The following is a 17,564-nucleotide window of genomic DNA, read 5'->3' on the forward strand; positions in this document are numbered from 1 at the left end:
CTCCATAAAATGTGCTGCACACATCTGAATATTTGGGTTGAAGTGTTCTGGAACAGTGTTGCAAATACAACTTAACCACTGATTTCTAGTCGTGTCCTCTTTTGGAAGGCCAAACAAAATGGCTTTTGTTTGGCCTTCCAAAGGCCAAACACAGCGTCACACACGGCGAGCTAGAGTGAGCGGAGGCCGGCGGCCTTGAGAACGGCGCGGCCGGTGGATTCGACGAAGGAGCGGCCGGCGAGCTTGCGGCAACCACACGTGATGACCCTGGGCTGGACTACGCTTCGTCCACGGTGAAAGCCGATCCGGCGATCCACAGCGCGAAGTTGCTGTATTTCCTCGGATCCCATAATGACCTGTATCTGAATCCAAATTAACCACAATTTTTTCTAATCAACAGAATGCACTTGCTGTAGAAAATCTGAGCCAAAAAAAAGAAGCAATTTGCTGTTTTACACCACATCCAAATCATTACAGGATGAATTGCGGAGAATTTAGTGGCAAACATGTTAACAGATTTTTCAGATTATATATTCAGTTGTCTAGAGATAGCAAATATTTAATGTGTGAAAGTTACCCTGAATATCAAAATATCAAAATGTAAATATTAAGCATTTGAAGTACATATTGCATAATTTTAGAATGTTGACACCCCTTTCTAAATTACTTCTAAAAAAAACAGTTAATGTTTTGCCAAATTTCAGAGATATTATTATTATAAATTTATCAAAATCATATTTAGCCTGTGTATTTTAATTATATTTAATACAATTATTTTTAAAGTGACAGTGAGACAGGTGCAGCATAGATAGATAGATAGATAGATAGATAGATAGATATTTGATGCGCACAGTTAGATGTGATGTCAGTTTTCAGCATTTGGTATAACCATACACGGCTCGTGTCTTTTTTCTCGCGTCCATCAACACTCCCATCAGCAGCACAGCAAGCGAGCGGTGGCGGGTTGTGTGTGACTGAATTCTGACGTCGCCCCTATATACCTAGTAAACCAATCAAATGCGAGCGGGCGACGCGACGCTCCACACGCTGAACGCACCCGTTATAATCAGCGCACGCACTACAGGCTTCAAGGGAGCGTTGCGTCCAGTGTGTGACGAAGATTCCATTGAATGATTTGATTGGCCGCGGCTCGGTCTAGACAATCGAAGGCGGGGAAACTGAAGATTCGTTACAGCCCACTTTAAAAACCCGTCAAAAGCGACTCACGGGCTCCAAGTCAATGAGATCAAGGGCAGTAATTCATAGAGGACGGTCCTCACATCCCCATCCTCAAGTTTTGTGGTGTTACATGTTTTATCTGAGGTAAACTACGGGGAGAGCTTCATCTGTAGGACGTTTCTCAGTAATTAATCACCATCAAAGAAAATCCGTCCGGTAAGACTGAACGTTTTTAATATTATGATGTTGTTCATATAATTCATTTAATCTGTCATAGATACAATACATGTCGTGGTTTCCCATATTTTTAGTCTTTTGCGACCCACATTTTAGTCGTAGTCGTGTAACAATGACATTATAATTCCTCAAAGGACATATGTAAAACTATTGCCCCTGTGACTAATGAACGCCTTAAACATGTGTTTCTAAATATACTAATTTGTTATACGTGCGTTAATTCATTGTGTGATTTATTTAAATGTCAGTGTGTAGGCTAAATACTTTCTGTCGCTTAGTAACAGCAGAAACTTTACTGTCTGTTAAAATGTCTCAAATCCTGGTGCGGTGTCTACCTAGACAGCATTTTTGGGCATCCTAGGTGCGCGTGCAGATTTAAAAACTAAATCATAATCCGCTGAATTTAGTGAGTGCGTGAAGAGGAAGGCGTCTTCGATGCCCCAAAAAGTGTGCACGCGCACATGATACCTAAATATGCTGTCTAAGTAGACAGCTCTGTAGGGTTTGAGAGACACAGTCAATGACATATGGTCAAATGTCAGTGTGGTCTAACTGTCTGCTTGTAAAAAAAGAAACAAAAGTCTATATTAGTTTGCATTATCTGTATTAATAAAAGTCAGTATTGTAAATATTTAAAAAAAATGTTTATTCGCCAAAGAGCAAAGTGTAACCAACATGCAGAAAGCATTTTCTTTGTCGTTTGACAATTGTAGAATAAGAGGGAAAAGCCTTTAGATCCTTATGACTGTGTGTCAAGGTCAGTAAATTGTTAAAAATCAGATATTTATGATTTTTATAAAAAGGCACTTTTTCAAATAGGAAAAAAAAAAAAAAGGAAATCTTGGATCTTCCTGAAAATATGATATATTATATTATATTATATTATATTATATTATATTATATTATAGAGTAACTTTCTAAGAACTAGCTGCCTGGTGTAAGTTTATAACTAGTAAGTTTATACCTCACCTCTCTCTGTCATCAGTTTTTTTTTTTCAGGTTTCATGTTAAGACTCACTACATGACAGTTTCAGTGTATGAATGGACAGGAGTTACTTGTGTTCCTGTGTGCACCTGTGCCTTTGTGTTGTATTGTCCCAGAGCGTCTGGGTAGCAGATGCGACCCAGCAGAAGTGACCTAGGTGAAGCCGAGATATTCAGTATCGTGTGTTCACTCTGTAGAGCAGGTGTCAGGTGGTTGAGGTGGTAGATTAAGGCACAGAAGGTGCTGTGCTCTAACCAGTGATTAGTTGAGGAAGAGTGAAAGCACGATTTCCCTGTCTCTCTCTCTCCTTCTCTTCCTTTCTGTTTAGGTCTGTGCAACCACGGGGGTGTTAGACAGAGCATAATAAGCACATCTTGACTTCAAAATAATTGATTTCTCTAGTCCTGTCATTTTGAATGCACTTCGTCTTAGATGTCTTAGGCTTGTTCTTCCTGTGTCCCAGTTATCTAAAGTGACACTTCACAAATCAAGATAACAGGTGAATACATGAAATATGATTCTTATGTGCACATAGATCTGTTTTTCTTATTGTATGCCCCCGAAATATACAGAAATGTCATTGGAACAAGCCCTTAGGACACTCGAAAAACTAATCAAGTTTAGAGTTGTTTAAAAGGTGGTTCAATGGGAAATGCCTCAACGAAGGTTATTTATTCTTATCCTGAGGCATTTTGGGATGGCTATTTATTTTGTATTTGATATAGAATTCAATTTAAGTGTGATGTGAAGTCACACATTAGAGGTGATTTACTAGGACGAGGGGTCAGATCTGAACCATGTTAGCCATAGTAGATTAGTCTGATGTTTGTGATATCAGTGCAGCTGGTTTTTAACTGCTCCTGAATGAAAATGATTACAAATAAACATTATTTATTTGCTTAATATGCGTGAAATGCGAATAATAGTGTGCTGCAAGAGAGTTTGTATCCATAAAGACGCATGGTTTCACGACTCAAGGTGACTTTGTTCTTCTTAAAGGAATATTTCCCCCCAAAATGAAAATGTACTCACTGTCGGCCCTTCCAAGATGTAGATGAGTTTGTTTCTTCATCAGAACAGATTTGAAGGAATTTAGCATTACATCACTTGCTCACCAGTGGATTCTCTACAGTGAATGGGTGCCATCAGAATGAGAGTCCAAACAGCTGATAAAAATCCACAATAATCCACAAGGAATCCACATGACTCCAGTCCATCAGTTAATGTCTTGTGAATTGGAAATTTGCATGTTTGTAATAAACAAATTGCTTCCAAGTTCATAATAATGCTTCCTCCAGTGAAAAAGTCATCATGTTTGAATCAGGAGAGAATATGCACAGATCAAGCACCGTTTATAAATGAAAACAGTCCAAGCCATTTTAAAAACAAATATGTTGGTGGATTTTCACTGTTGTGAAAGGACAACAGGGGATGGACTTTTTCATCAGCTGTTTGGACTCTGATTCTGACGGCACCTATTCACTGCAGAGGATCCACTGGTGAGCAAGTGATGCAATGCTAAATTTCTCCAAATCTAGAGAAACAAACTCGTTTACATCTTGGATGGCCTGAGAGTGAGTAAATCTTCAGCAAATCTTCATTTCTGGGTGAACTATTCCTTTAATGTAATTTTTTTTTTTAATATGTAAGATAGTAGATCATTTATTGATGGACATAATTTTGGGCCTATATCATTCATTTCAAATTCCCAGAGCTTTAGATTCAGAAGTTGCATAACAACATTGATTAGCACTCTTTATGCGTGTTGCTGGATAGAATAACACAATAGAGCCAAAAAGAAAGAAAGGACGTTATTAAACAGATACAGCGCAGCTGGTCTGTTATCACTGGTTCTGTTGAAAGCACTTCACATCCCAAGCAGATTGTGAGTGTTGATGTGACAGCTCTCAGTAGGGTCAATTGTGTGCCTGGAGTGGGCTGAAAACACAGACAGGACCGCCATTACTGCACAATGTAAGACGTCTATTGTATGTAGCCCCACTTGCGGATACTTGTTTTGTTTCACAATTTATACAAACATTTATAGTAAGCAAGTCATGATTGTGCGTCACTGAGGTTTTAAACTGATTCTTGTTAATTATTAAGTATGGACGAACGGGGAGTGTTGTAACATGCAGTGAGTTGTAACGCAATCTGTTTATCCAATTAGAAATGTGCTACATGGTGATATCATATGTGACCAGGACCCTCCTAAAGAAATAGCATAAGTTGTAAAAGTCAAGCTGCATCCGAAATCATGATTACCTATGATAAATCTATGATTTCAGATGCAGCTTGACTTTTGTCATGTTGCCATTGTCATGTGATGATCAGTGTCGCTTCACTGCCATTCATAACTCCTTTACCGTGGCTTCGGATAGCAAAATGTGTATCGAATGCACACACCAGAATCTCTGCGGTAGTGGTAGGTCATCAGGGTACTTTTCACCTACTACTATTTTTTGAATGCTATGAATTCGGACATAGTCTTTTCACATACTGTTTTCGCCTACTATATTGTATGGAAATAGACATATTCAGACTAGTGTTGGGTACCGAATGTAATGTATGTAACCGCTATGTACTAGAACCGAATCAGAACGCAGATTTCGGTGCCTCATTTTGGTGCCACTTAAATGCTTGAGCGATCGATTGAAATATTTGTTCTCCGAAACGGACGTAAGGATCACCGGCACCGCACTTGAAAAATAATTTCTCGACTGAGAAAGCAAGTCGGAAAGGGAAATGAGAGCATCCGAGGAGCGTGTGAATGCAGTAATTACACTTGCTCTGATGGCAGCAGGTAGATACCGTTAGCTAGCTAAATTAAACATTCTTAAATTAAAATGCCTAAAGCTAGGGTGACCATACGTCCTCTTTTCCCCGGACATGTCCTCTTTTTGGACCTACAAAAATGAGTCCGGCCGGGATTTCTTAATTGCCCAAAATGTCCGGGATTCGGCTGTTTTCTTAATCCCGCTCCCGTTGAATCTCTGACCATTGCCGCCTGCTCCCGCAACATGTGTTTCGCTCCCGCGATTTTCGTGTCCACTAATTCTAACATTCTAATATTGTGTATAATTTTGGCGCATCAGGGAGCCGCTTTCAAGAAACAGCTGAAAACACATCTCTTTCATCTTCATTTGACTCTTTAACTCTATCACTCTCTATTATAATGCTAATTCTAATTTATCTTCTTGTTTTTGTTTTATTAAAAAACTTGACCCTGTAACATTTGCACTCTCTGTTCTATTTCTATTCTAACTACTTGTTTTATTTATAAAGAAAGAAGAGCCTCTAACACTAGCATTCTCTATTCTTTCTCTATTCTTTCTACTTATTTTCTTTTTATTTATTATAAATAATGACCTTCTAACACTTGCATTATCTATTCTTTCTACTTGTTTTCTTTTTATTTATTATACAAACAAAATAAGCAAACAAACAAACAAAAAAAAAACCTTGCTACTTATACTGTTAGGCAAAGCCCCGCCCACGAACCCGCCCCCTACTGTCCTTTTTTTGAAAAACTAAAATATTGTCACCCTACTAAAGCTAAACTTCCCTTGTAATGACTTGCAATGAGAAGCATTTCTAAACCTGTTGTCCAACAAAAGAGAACACTATAACGTTTTTACTCCACAACTGCTTCCTTTTGTGATCTGATGTGGCTTCTTGTCACAGAATGAGGCAGAAAATATGTTCTATACTGTAAAAAGCATATGGTAAAAAGACTATGTTGATTAGCAATGGATTATAAATATACTTAATTATGATGAAAATACCAAAGATGACTTGAATATCACAGATAAACTATACATTGTCGCAGTCGAGTGTTTATTGTCTTTGTTTTATCATTCAAAACGTTTATATCTTCTGTTTACTCAGTTACAGCAATAGCAATGCCTTTGTTCATATTAGCATAGAGTATAGGGATTTCCTGAGCACTGTTGCCAACTCTCGCAAGATAAATAAGCAACCGCAGCTTTAAAACAAGCCCAATATATATATCTTTTTTTATTATCATCAATATTATTTATTATCAATTATTTATTACCAATAAATGAGCCTGCAACATATTAAACTGAAACCACTCTTTTATCTGAAAAGCAAAAACAGAAGCTATTTTACAAAAATCAGCCAACTGCAACAAAAATGGGAACAAAACTCATCTCCAATCACCTGTGAGCAGAATAGGATTGGAGAGATGGAAAAGGAGAAAAACACAAGAGCTTCAAAGGGGAACTGTAACATAGCCACATATTTATAGCCTACTAAAATATAGGCTATTCGAACCAAATGTATAGGCTATATAGTTTTAGTATTAGTATAGGACTACTTGTTTTTTATTACAGCCCATGATAATTAATACATTACAAAAACATTGTAAAAATTCAAAATTAGGCTAAAAGAAAGTCATCCCACTCCTCTACGTCTACTTCTATCATCGCTTGGATTACAGCATCACGCGCCTTATTTAAGAACGTGATTTTCTCCAATTAGGGGGAGGAGGGGGCGGAACATTTGGCAAATTAAACTGCAGCACTTATATTACTTATATTATTGCACTGGTTGGCTATTAACTGTGAGCAGACAGAGTGTCAACCAATGCATTGGAGAATACGGCGAACATAAATAAAGAAACGAAGTTGCTTGTCAGATTTCCCTAACAAGCAAGCATATTTTTAAAAATAAGCCCAAAAAACCGCAACCCGCGACCCGGATTTTTTCACGCAACTTTACAAAAAAAGAAGCCCAAAGTCGCGTATAATACGCGGACTTGGCAACTATGTTCCTGAGTCCTATTCCTTCTGTGATGCACATGTAGAGTTTCTGTGCGAGGGCGCCCTCTGGCGTCCTGTATGAATGAAACAGACATTAAATGTGTTTATCGCGCTCAAAAATGGCCAATCCATCCTATTTTGGGTATTTTTTATTTTTTTTTTTAAAGTATCGGTTCAGACACTGGTACCATTTTAAAAGTATCAATTTGGCACCGGTATCGTAAAAAACCCAAACGATACCCAACCTTAATTCAGACACAGTGTCTGTGTAGAACTATAAAGAATGTACAGGACAAAAAGGTTATTTTCCCTATTTTATTGGCTGTTTTTAATTAAATATTTTCTATGTTGTGTGTTTACAATTTTTAATTAAAATGCTTGGTGGGTGGAATAATTATTTTGAACAAGTAAATTCTTGATTACCACAATAAATTCATGCACAAAATGTAAATTGAGTGCGCTAGGTTTTTAACAACATCACTTGACACAAATTTACATAGTTTATGTATAGTATAGACTCCAAAAAAAAAAAAAGACAAATATAGGAATATTATATCAAAGTTTGATACATATCAACACACATCGTTACACATTTAAAGAAAATGTAAAAAAAAATAAACAAAATGTGTGCACTTCCTGGGCCCTGTACTTTAAGATGTCTTATTGGTGACTTTGTGTAATGGTTCAGTTTGCATTAATTTGGTTAATTTCAGCAGGGCCGCAATATCGTTTTATACTGTATCATGATTGAGGTGTTTGTGTTGGCAAAGCTCTTTTCTGTGTCATATCATGTGTCATTTGTCCAATTTCCATTTTTGGCAGTTATGTTCCAGCATTTCTTGGGAACTGGCCACTGAGGTTGTAGATCCACACTGTAGTGTTGGCAGAGCAGCATTGTCGTCCAACATTCAAATTTAGTCAGAGCAGTTTTTCTGGAGTCTTGCAGTCTAACTGGCTGACTTAAAGATTTTTAATGCATTCATACTGAGTACATAATTCAGATTCCACCAGAAAACAAGATCCAGTTTCTTTTTTTTTATGATCTGTTGAATTTGAATCATCTGGCCTGGTTCAAACCAACTGCTGTCTTAGCGGTATTGGCAGTAAGTCACATGTACAGTAATGCGTAAATGATGACAGAATAGTTTACACATTTACACATCTCTTGAACCCTAAAGCCTACTGTATCATATTTGCCATGCAAATTTCTAATGCCTCTAAATAATCAACATGATCAAATTTGAATGAAAAACCTTCTGTTTTCTGATTGATAGTTTATACTTTTTAGCAAGTAAAAGGCCATTTTAATATATTCAAAACATTTCCCCAGCCAGGTCATGATACATTTATCTTATTGCTGTGAAATCTTTACAGATTTTTATGAAGTTAACATAAGAATAACTTGTAAATTGTTAATAATATTTTAAGATGAACACTTACTGATTTGAATCAACTTAGGTTTACTTGATTATCCATTAATCATTTTTTTTATAAAAATCATGTTAAAATGTATCAAATATGATACATGATTTGAAAAACGTTTATTTGTTTATCTCTCAATCATAATTGTATTGTATTGCGTTGTTTTTTTTACTCTTCGAGTATGAGCTCCATATTGTCCCTATGAGCTGTAAAAGCGTGATGTATCAAATATGATACTCATATTTTGTCTAAAGGTTCCATTTAAAAAAATAATAAACTTTTTTTTTTGACTATCATTTCATTGGTCAGGACTTACAGGGTTAACAAGTCATCATTTCCCACAATTAACATGCTTTAATTCACTTTAAATGATTGGATAAAGGATTTGACGGAATGTAACTCCAATTACAATGCCGTTAATTCTCGCCAAGTATGCTGCAAGTCAATGAAACATTGTCTCTCTCTATTCATCCAATAGTGTTATTGTTAAAGAGGAAATGAATGCTTAGTATCCTTTGTCTTGAGACCTTGAATGTGATTGGAGGTCTCTTGACGTCGTCAGCTGAGCATTGGCTTCTGATTGGTCGCTCTGGTTCATCAGCGGTGCCAGCAGTATATAGATTTGCCATCAGGTCATGGTGACATCCCCTTACGATCTTCTGCTCTCACCACGTGACTCAGGAGAAGAACATCAGGGAAGACAGGAGAGGGTGTCCCTTTGTTTGGGGCTGGTGTGTGGACACTGGCACAGAATGGCGTTTGATGGGCCGACCTGAAACGATGCGCCCTGTTTGGACCACTGTTACTCTCTTCTATTGTTGCAGACATGCCAACATGTGGAGGCTTCCCTCATCTGCCGAGCGCCTGACTGGCCCAACACTGCCTCAGTGTTCACACTCAGAGCCACACAATAACTTCCTAACAGCGAAACATGCCCCTACTCACCGGAAATGGCAGCTGTGTGGAGAAGCTGTGTGAAGTGAAAACAAATATGGTCACAGCCTCTGAACCTGTAGTGAACTCAAGTAAAATAAGGCACATTCTTATTGAAGATGGAGCCTTTTTTCTGTGAGCAGGATATAATTACTCTAACTTGATTGTTCTTGATATTAATTGTGGGACATATAGAGTGAGTACTTTGACTTGCTTTCACATTCTCAGTGCTTCTAGCCACTTTTAAAAAAAAAATCTTATTACAAAAAAGTTAAAGGAGTAGTTCACTTTCAAATTAAAATTTCCTGATAATTTACTCACCCCCATGTCATCGAAGATGTTCATGTCTTTCTTTCTTCAGTCGAAAAGAAATTAAGGTTTTTGAAGAAAACATCCCAGGATTTTTGTCCATATAATGGACTTCAACAGTTACCAAACGGTTAAAGGTCCAAATTGTCCAAAAACGCGGTACCAGACGAGGAATAAGGGTGTTATCTAGCCAAACCATCTGTCATTTTCTAAAAAAATAAAAATGTATATGCTTTATAAACACAAATGCTAGTCGTGCACTAGCTCGACTTCACGCATTACAGAGCTGACCGAGCGTGACCTTTCCAACGGGATTACGTAATATGTGAAGAAGTGCATACGCAAGCAGAGCTAGAGCAAGACGAGCATTTGTGGTTAAAAAGTATATAAATGTTTATTGCTTTAAGAAAATGGCAGATGGTTTGGCTAGATAAGACCCTTATTCCTTTAGCTGGGATCGTGTAGAGCCCTTTGAAGCTGCTCTGAAACTGCAATTTGGATTTTCAACCGTTTGGTAACTGCTGAAGTCCAAGATATGGACAAAAATCCTGGGATGTTTTCCTCAAAAACCTTAATTTCTTTTCGACTGAAGAAAGAAAGACATGAACATCTTCGATGACATGGGGGTGAGTAAATTATCAGGAAATTTTAATTTAAAAGTGAACTACTACTTTTATGTCATAGCATTATATAAAAAAATGCATGGTGGATTTATCTGGGGGTTATAAGCTATTGGTCAGCTACCCAAAATGCAATGTGTAAATGAATCTCAATTTCTTTGTTAACTGTGTGTTTTTTTTTTTTTTTTGACCAGGGTTTTTATTTTTATTTTTTTTACTGTTGATTTATCAACTTCGGTGCAGTCAGGCCATAGCATTTAATCTCTGCATTTTTTTATGGCCTCACATGCACTCTTTCTTCATGCCATCATTTTATACAATCTGGATTAATGTGACAGTTTACCAGCACATCACTTGCTCCTTCCCTTTTCCTGACATTTATTTATTTATTTACAGCTTAGTAAAGTAATGAAATCTCTCATGTTAGTCACACTTTTTAATCTGTCCCTTCTCACTGGCTAAGGCTTTATTCTTCACACAAAGGTTTCATCCAAATCCTTGTAACTTTAAACAGCCCTACAGTATCTCACCATTATTCCTTATTTACAGCATTTACACCTGCAGAAACTGTTAATGGATAAGAAGAATGTGAAATAAGACTGACTACAGAAGACAAAGAACAACATTGTAGGACTATATTTTACAGTATTTTACTTAATTCTATTTTAGAGTGTCACCTGTTTTTAATGACTCTGTTCCAAACCTAGTGAGCTGCTTTGCTGTGTACTGTCTACAAAGACAGCTACCTTCAAAGGCAGCATCCCAACTGAATTGGAACCTCAGTAACTGATTTGAAACTTTATTAATAGGCAGCAAATATACAAATAAAGTATAAGAAAGTAAAATAAATAAAGAATAAAAAAAGGTAAAAATAATATAATTATAATAGTAATATGATCTGTATATCATTTTTAATTTTAATTAAACTAAGTTGTATTTATTTATTTAGTTAGTTATTGGTCTTGAAGAAATTAAAATAATGTGCAAATTGACCATTAATTTCTGTTTTTTTCACAGGCACAGAGGTGCTGTGGTTTAGTGATAATGTGAATTACAGCCAAAGGATCATAATCAGTGTCATGGAACATAAAAGACAGGTTGACGAATAGCATTGTTTTCCTGTCACATGTGCCCGCTGTGTTTTATGTGAGTCAAGCCATTTTAGGTCTGTTTGTAAGTGGTCTGTTTTACCTGTGCTTGGTTTGTGCATGTGTGTTGTTGACTCCACTACCTGTGGCCATCTCAGTGTGGGAACCTGAGCAGCCCCGACTGAGCATTTAGTGGAGCACAGGCCTATAAATAAATCACATTTGCAATGAGTCACACTCCACGCTGCCTCCAGGGAAAGAGACACAGAAAGCGTTGGGGGTGGAAAGAGGGAGTGAAGGAGAGTAGAGGAGGAAAAAGAGGCCAGGCGAAGCTCATAATGATAGCCAGTGCCTGATGCCTGTGACGTCTCCAAGCCCTCCACTGTGGCAGCCGACATGAAAAAACTCTTCAAGATCTGACAGATTCATTCTGAGCCTGAAGCTTCTTTTTGAGATGAGAGCGAGAGAGTTTGCCTGGGATGAATGAGATCTGCTGAATCTCCTTGCTGGGAAGCTGCGCTGGAAGCATGTGACGTACCTCCATGTGATGATCATCCCCTCCCATAGGAGATGCACCTGCATGCATTATTTGTTATTCTACAGTACACTTGCTTTATTTACAAACAGAATGGCCTGTACACTTAAAAAAAATGCTGAGTTAAAAACAACCATTTCGGGGTTATTTGGCAATCTAGCGCTGGGTAAATATTGGACGGAACACATGCTGGGTTATTTTGATGTATTTTTATTGTTTTTGTTGAATATTTTGTTGTTTTTTGACATAGTGCTGGGTCAGTCAACCAGTTGAAGGTTTTTCATTTTAAATAATAAAAATGCACTCATCTATCTATCTAGCGCTGGGTAAATATTGGACAGAACACATGCTGGGTTATTTTGATTTATTTTATTGTTTTTGTTGAATATATATATATATTTTTTAAGGTTTTTCATTTTAAATAATAAAAATGCACTCATCTATCTATCTATCTATCTATCAATATTGGACAGAACACATGCTGGGTTATTTTGATTTATTTTATTGTTTTTGTTGAATATATATATATATTTTTTAAGGTTTTTCATTTTAAATAATAAAAATGCACTCATCTATCTATCTATCTATCTATCTATCTATCTATCTATCTATCTATCTGTCTGTTTGTCTGTCGGACAAGAACAGGTCATATACAATGTTTTTTATTCAATGGCTAGTCAGTATTTTGTAATCATAAAATACTCAAAAACATTCAGTAAATATCAATCTTATATTCATTTTTGAAAAGTTACATCAGAAATAGCTTCACCTTGTGCCATCTCATCTGTCAGACGAGTTTAAGTTTCCGTCAAACGCAAAGTGCGACCACAGCTGCGACAATAGCGCAGTAGATCAATAGCGCTCCTGTTGTAATTAGTGGAGCGGATGGAAACATTGTTACACATGACAGACAATGATGTCACGTCGTATTTCAGCCCTGGTTGCGCATTCGTTTGGTGAGAGGTGAAACTTCCAAGGTGGGGTGTAGATCCGGTGTAGGCTAGCTTCCAAGCAGTTGTTAGCTGCGACATAAATTTTAAAAAAAAAGGGAAAAATGTGAGACTACAGACATTTTCTTATTTGTGCAGTAATAATTTGATAGGAATACAATTTCGGTTACACTGACCCAGCGCTGGGTAGGTATGTGAGGGGGTTCATAATTTTTATTGACTGTGAAAATGACCCAGCAGCTGTTACAGAAAAACTACCCAGCACCTGGGTAAAAAATATTAAAAATAACCCAACAAAATGACCCAACAGGATGAACCCAGCATTTGGGTAAAAAAAAAGAAAAAAAACAGCATTTTATAGAGCGTATCATTACTTGTTTTACATACACTACCTTTCGAAAGTTTGGGGTCAGAAATATGTATATGTATATAGTAACTTTCTATTCATCAAAGAATCCTGAAAAAAATGTATCAAGGTTTCCACAAAAGAAGTAAATAAATATTAAACAGCATGTAATATAAATGTTTAAAATAAAATGTTTCTTGCAAATCGGCATATTTGAATGATTTCTGAAGGACACTGTAGACTGAAGTAATGGCTGCTAAAAATTCAGCTTTACCATTACAGAAATAAATTACAATTTAGAATATATTAAAATGGAGCACAGTTATTTTAAACTAGTAATTTCTTCACAATATTACTGTTTTTGCTGTACTTTTCATTAAATGCAGTCTTGGTGAGCATAGAGCATAGAGAAAAAAATCGTGCTGACTCCAAACTTTGGAACGGCAGTGAACATTTTCATGTTATTTGTCAGATTAAAAGAGGGACGAAGGGTTGACAGTTGATGTCTAAATTGGTGTATTTGGAATTAATCTCCATCAGACAGATCTCATTAATCACGGAGTCCTCAAATCCTCTCCAGATGAAGAGAAAAAGAGGAGTGAAGTGCAGTACATATGAAGACGAGCACTAGACTGCGATCAGCATAAGAGCAACGGATAACAAAGGACACTTGAGTAGCTCTGATGTTTTCACTTTGATTTTTCCATTTGATATCAGCATCATTCCATATAGACTGGTGTACACTTGTAGACTTGTGAGGGCCTGCCCCGAGTCTTTGTGACAGCTGTTATGAACTAGGGCTGCTTGATATTTGAAAGAACTGACATTGCGATATTTTATTTTTACACCAAGAATGATCACCAACACACAATAACATTCTGTTTATTATAACTCTGTGCTGCACTTTTGCTGCCGCTTTAAATTCTCCATCTCTTTAAAGGGGTCATGAACTGCCTTTTTTATTATTTTGTACTGTTCTCTGAGGTCCACTTATAATGTTATCAAGATTTTTACATCAAAAACAGCTTCGTTTAGAAGTAATAGGCTATTTTCTGTCCTGTTTTGACCCCCTCATCAGAACGCTCTGCTTGAATGGATTGTAGACTCGGAAGTAAACGGCCCCTGCTATGATTGGCTAACAGATGTGTATGTTTGACAGCCTACATCCTTCATAGATGGGCGCTGCTGTGAATTAGGTTCAAAAAGCATAAATACTTAGTAACTTACATATCAAACTATCTGTAATAACAGACAAAGCAATAGTGACCACGTAATAAAAACAGTTAATCACACTTGTGTAATGCAACGTTACTGTCGGATCCAATATAGTCGGCACAGCATCGTCTTTTAGTTTCAATCTTTCTGAAAATCCTGCATCGAATTGTGCCTGTTTGTAAACGAATCTGTGGTGAAATGAAGTGAATGAAGGACCAAGTTCATCCACTCTTTCCAATGTTGGGATCAGAAGGAAGGCGATGCAAAGACTGTTTTTTTTCCACAACTTGGCACAGCACAGCGTCTTGTTGTCTTCTGAGCATCTTTATCATTTGATTTCTGCATAGACCTGCGTTTGCCTCTCACGTTATTTACACTTCATGCATGAATCGGTGGGCGGGGCTAAACAGGCAGTGATGTAGAAGCAGGTGTTGATGGCTGGGTTTAGCCACACTATTACGTCATGAAGTGGCACATTCCACAACCCGCTGTTTTGGCAGACTGGCTTCAATATAAGCTGTTTTTAGACTAACAAGAAAGTTTAGAGTTCTGAAACTTACAGGGCTGGCAACTAACAACTAAAGGGCTTTTATAGTACAATGACCTCTTATATGTCAAAAGATTTTTGATTTCTCAGTTCATGATGACCCTTTTAAAGCAGGATGGACTGTCAGTGTTTTTTAGTGTTTGTCAGCTGGAAAAAAATTGTTCTGAAAGAGGACCCAACAATATCGTTCCTCCGTATTGGCATAGTTTTGGTGAGAATGCCAGTATTCTCATAGAATTAGAATGATTATTTAAACTTTATAGTTATCATTATCGTTATTGTCCTTGGTGTGAACAGGTCTTTTAAAAGAATCAACTAGCCTTCACTTATGTTACACAGCAGTTACTTAAACCGTCAACTGAATTTTGCATTGGAATACAAAGTGTTTTTATTATGGCAGTCAGAAAATATATTTTCATCCTTGACACACTTGTTTATGTCTTGTTTATGGATCTGTCCCCTGCACAGCTGACTGTTATCCACACACTTCAGCATTAGCCTTGACAGAACGTCTGCTCTTCACATCACAGGATGAACGGTGTGATGCTAGCGTTATACATCTCTGCTTGTCACATGACTGAGTGTGAATGTTCTGTGATATTTTTGACGCCAAATGAAGACTCTGGATGTTTATCCTGCTGTGAGACGGGCATGTGATGCAGTTTTAATCCAGTTTAGCCCCTGTGTGACGGCTTTGAAAAATCCAACAGATTCTGCACTTGTGTGAATGTGTGTTGGATTGTATTTGTGGAGTATGACTCATTTAAAACATCGCTGTATTAGCTGCAATTCTAAAATAGGAGAGAAATGTCATTGTCAATCTCTTAGTCTGTTTAATCTCCTCCATTTCTCTTGTGGAAGGAAAATATGATTATACCAACCTACAGATATTAAAGGAATAATTTACTCGAAATGAAAATTCTGTCATCATTTACTCAATCTCATGTCATTCTGAACCCGTATGACTTTATTTCTTCAGTGGAATCGGACAGGATTTGCTGTTCTTTTCCATAGAATGTGAAGTGAATTGAGGCAATCGGGCTACAAAAATCACAAAAACATGTGCATTATATGCACTTCCACTGCATCTCTCATTCACTTTTGTGTATTAATGAGGTGTACAGATTACTTTTTATGATGCTTTTTGTCATTTTGGGACCTCGACAATAATAGTTCCCATGCATTATATAAAAAAAGTTCTGCTTGGACATTCTGCAAAATTACTACTTTTGTGTTTTTCTGCTGAAGAAGGTCATTTGTGTTTAAAATAAGAGTGAGTATTTTTTTATGTAGATTTTTTTTGTGATTTTTGTTTTGTTACTGTCTTTCTGCAAGGGAAGAGCCACTTAAATTTCCCCAATACATAAAGCTAAAACAAGTATCCCATTATGTTGTTTTAGTAATAGCCTGATTCATTTTTCTTGGAATAGAGTGAATATGACAGAATACAGTTAATCTGAGATTATAATCCAGATGGTAGGGAGGACAGAGGGCTGTTCGCAGCAGTTCCAAATCCTTTATCAGTTAATTAAAGACCTGGAGCTTTTGACTGAGAAATTAGCCTGGATATTACAGTGTAGGTTTAATGAATTGAAGAGCAGAGGTGTGTGAGTATATATGCCAGATACACGCAGCTGGTATGTCTGTAAGCAATCACACAGCAGGCATCATTTAAGAGCAGGACACCAAACCACGTACACAGCTCATGCACATCTGAAAGCTGAGGGCAAACATTCCAGTGCTGTGTAAACCCCTGGACCGAGTGACGTCCTGATGCAGCTCTGCCCACGTCACTGATGCCGTGGAGTTGCATCAGCTGTCTCACTGGTCTCGCTGTGTTAAGGGGGTGCAAGATTTTTTTGTCTGCATCTCTTTTTTTCTTATCTTTCTTTCTGTCTCACTTCATCTCATTTTGTCTTTCAGTTCACTGTTGTAAATAAGATTCTGTGGTATTTGGAGACAGAGATATTTCTCTCACATTATTTTTTAAAGAAATTATACTTTTATTCAACAAGGACTTATTAAATTGATCAAAATTGACAGTAAAGACATTTATAATGTTACAAAAGATTTCTATTTCAAATAAATAAGGGACACTAAATAAGAAGGGACACTACATCTAGAGACCAGAATATCTTAGAGACTTGTGGGTAGGTTTTTTGTATTTTGACATGGGCTAGTAAGCAACCACCTAGCAACCTACCAGAACACGCTACCAAACACCTAGAAACGACCTAGCAACCTCCGAGAACACTCTAGCAACCAGGGCCGGCCCAAGCCTTTATGGGGCCCTAAGCAGAATTTTATTTGGGGGCCCCTCTGTGCTGCCAATAAGACTGATTATTGTCAGTGCTTGATTATTCACACACTATAAATCTAACACACTCATTATCAATTTTATATGTTGTAGCTGT

The 17,564-nt window shown here is 37.1% G+C and overlaps 1 protein-coding gene across 2 annotated transcripts in view; it reads left to right on the forward strand.

The window, feature by feature from the left end:
* The first annotated feature begins 1,210 nt into the window (after positions 1–1,210).
* LOC107685967 (sodium-coupled neutral amino acid transporter 3-like) overlaps positions 1,211–17,564 on the forward strand; it is a 45,461-nt gene continuing 29,107 nt past the window's right edge. The window contains exon 1 of one of the 2 annotated variants that reach the window (XM_016482743.1): positions 1,211–1,395. The gene's annotated coding sequence lies outside the window, so the exon portion shown is untranslated. The remainder of the gene's footprint in view (positions 1,396–17,564) is intronic. The other variant, XM_016482745.1, reaches the window with a different exon arrangement.

This window comes from Sinocyclocheilus anshuiensis, unplaced genomic scaffold (assembly GCF_001515605.1).
Source record: "Sinocyclocheilus anshuiensis isolate Anshui unplaced genomic scaffold, SAMN03320099.WGS_v1.1 scaffold465, whole genome shotgun sequence".
In the NCBI taxonomy this organism is placed as follows: Eukaryota; Metazoa; Chordata; class Actinopteri; order Cypriniformes; family Cyprinidae; genus Sinocyclocheilus; species Sinocyclocheilus anshuiensis.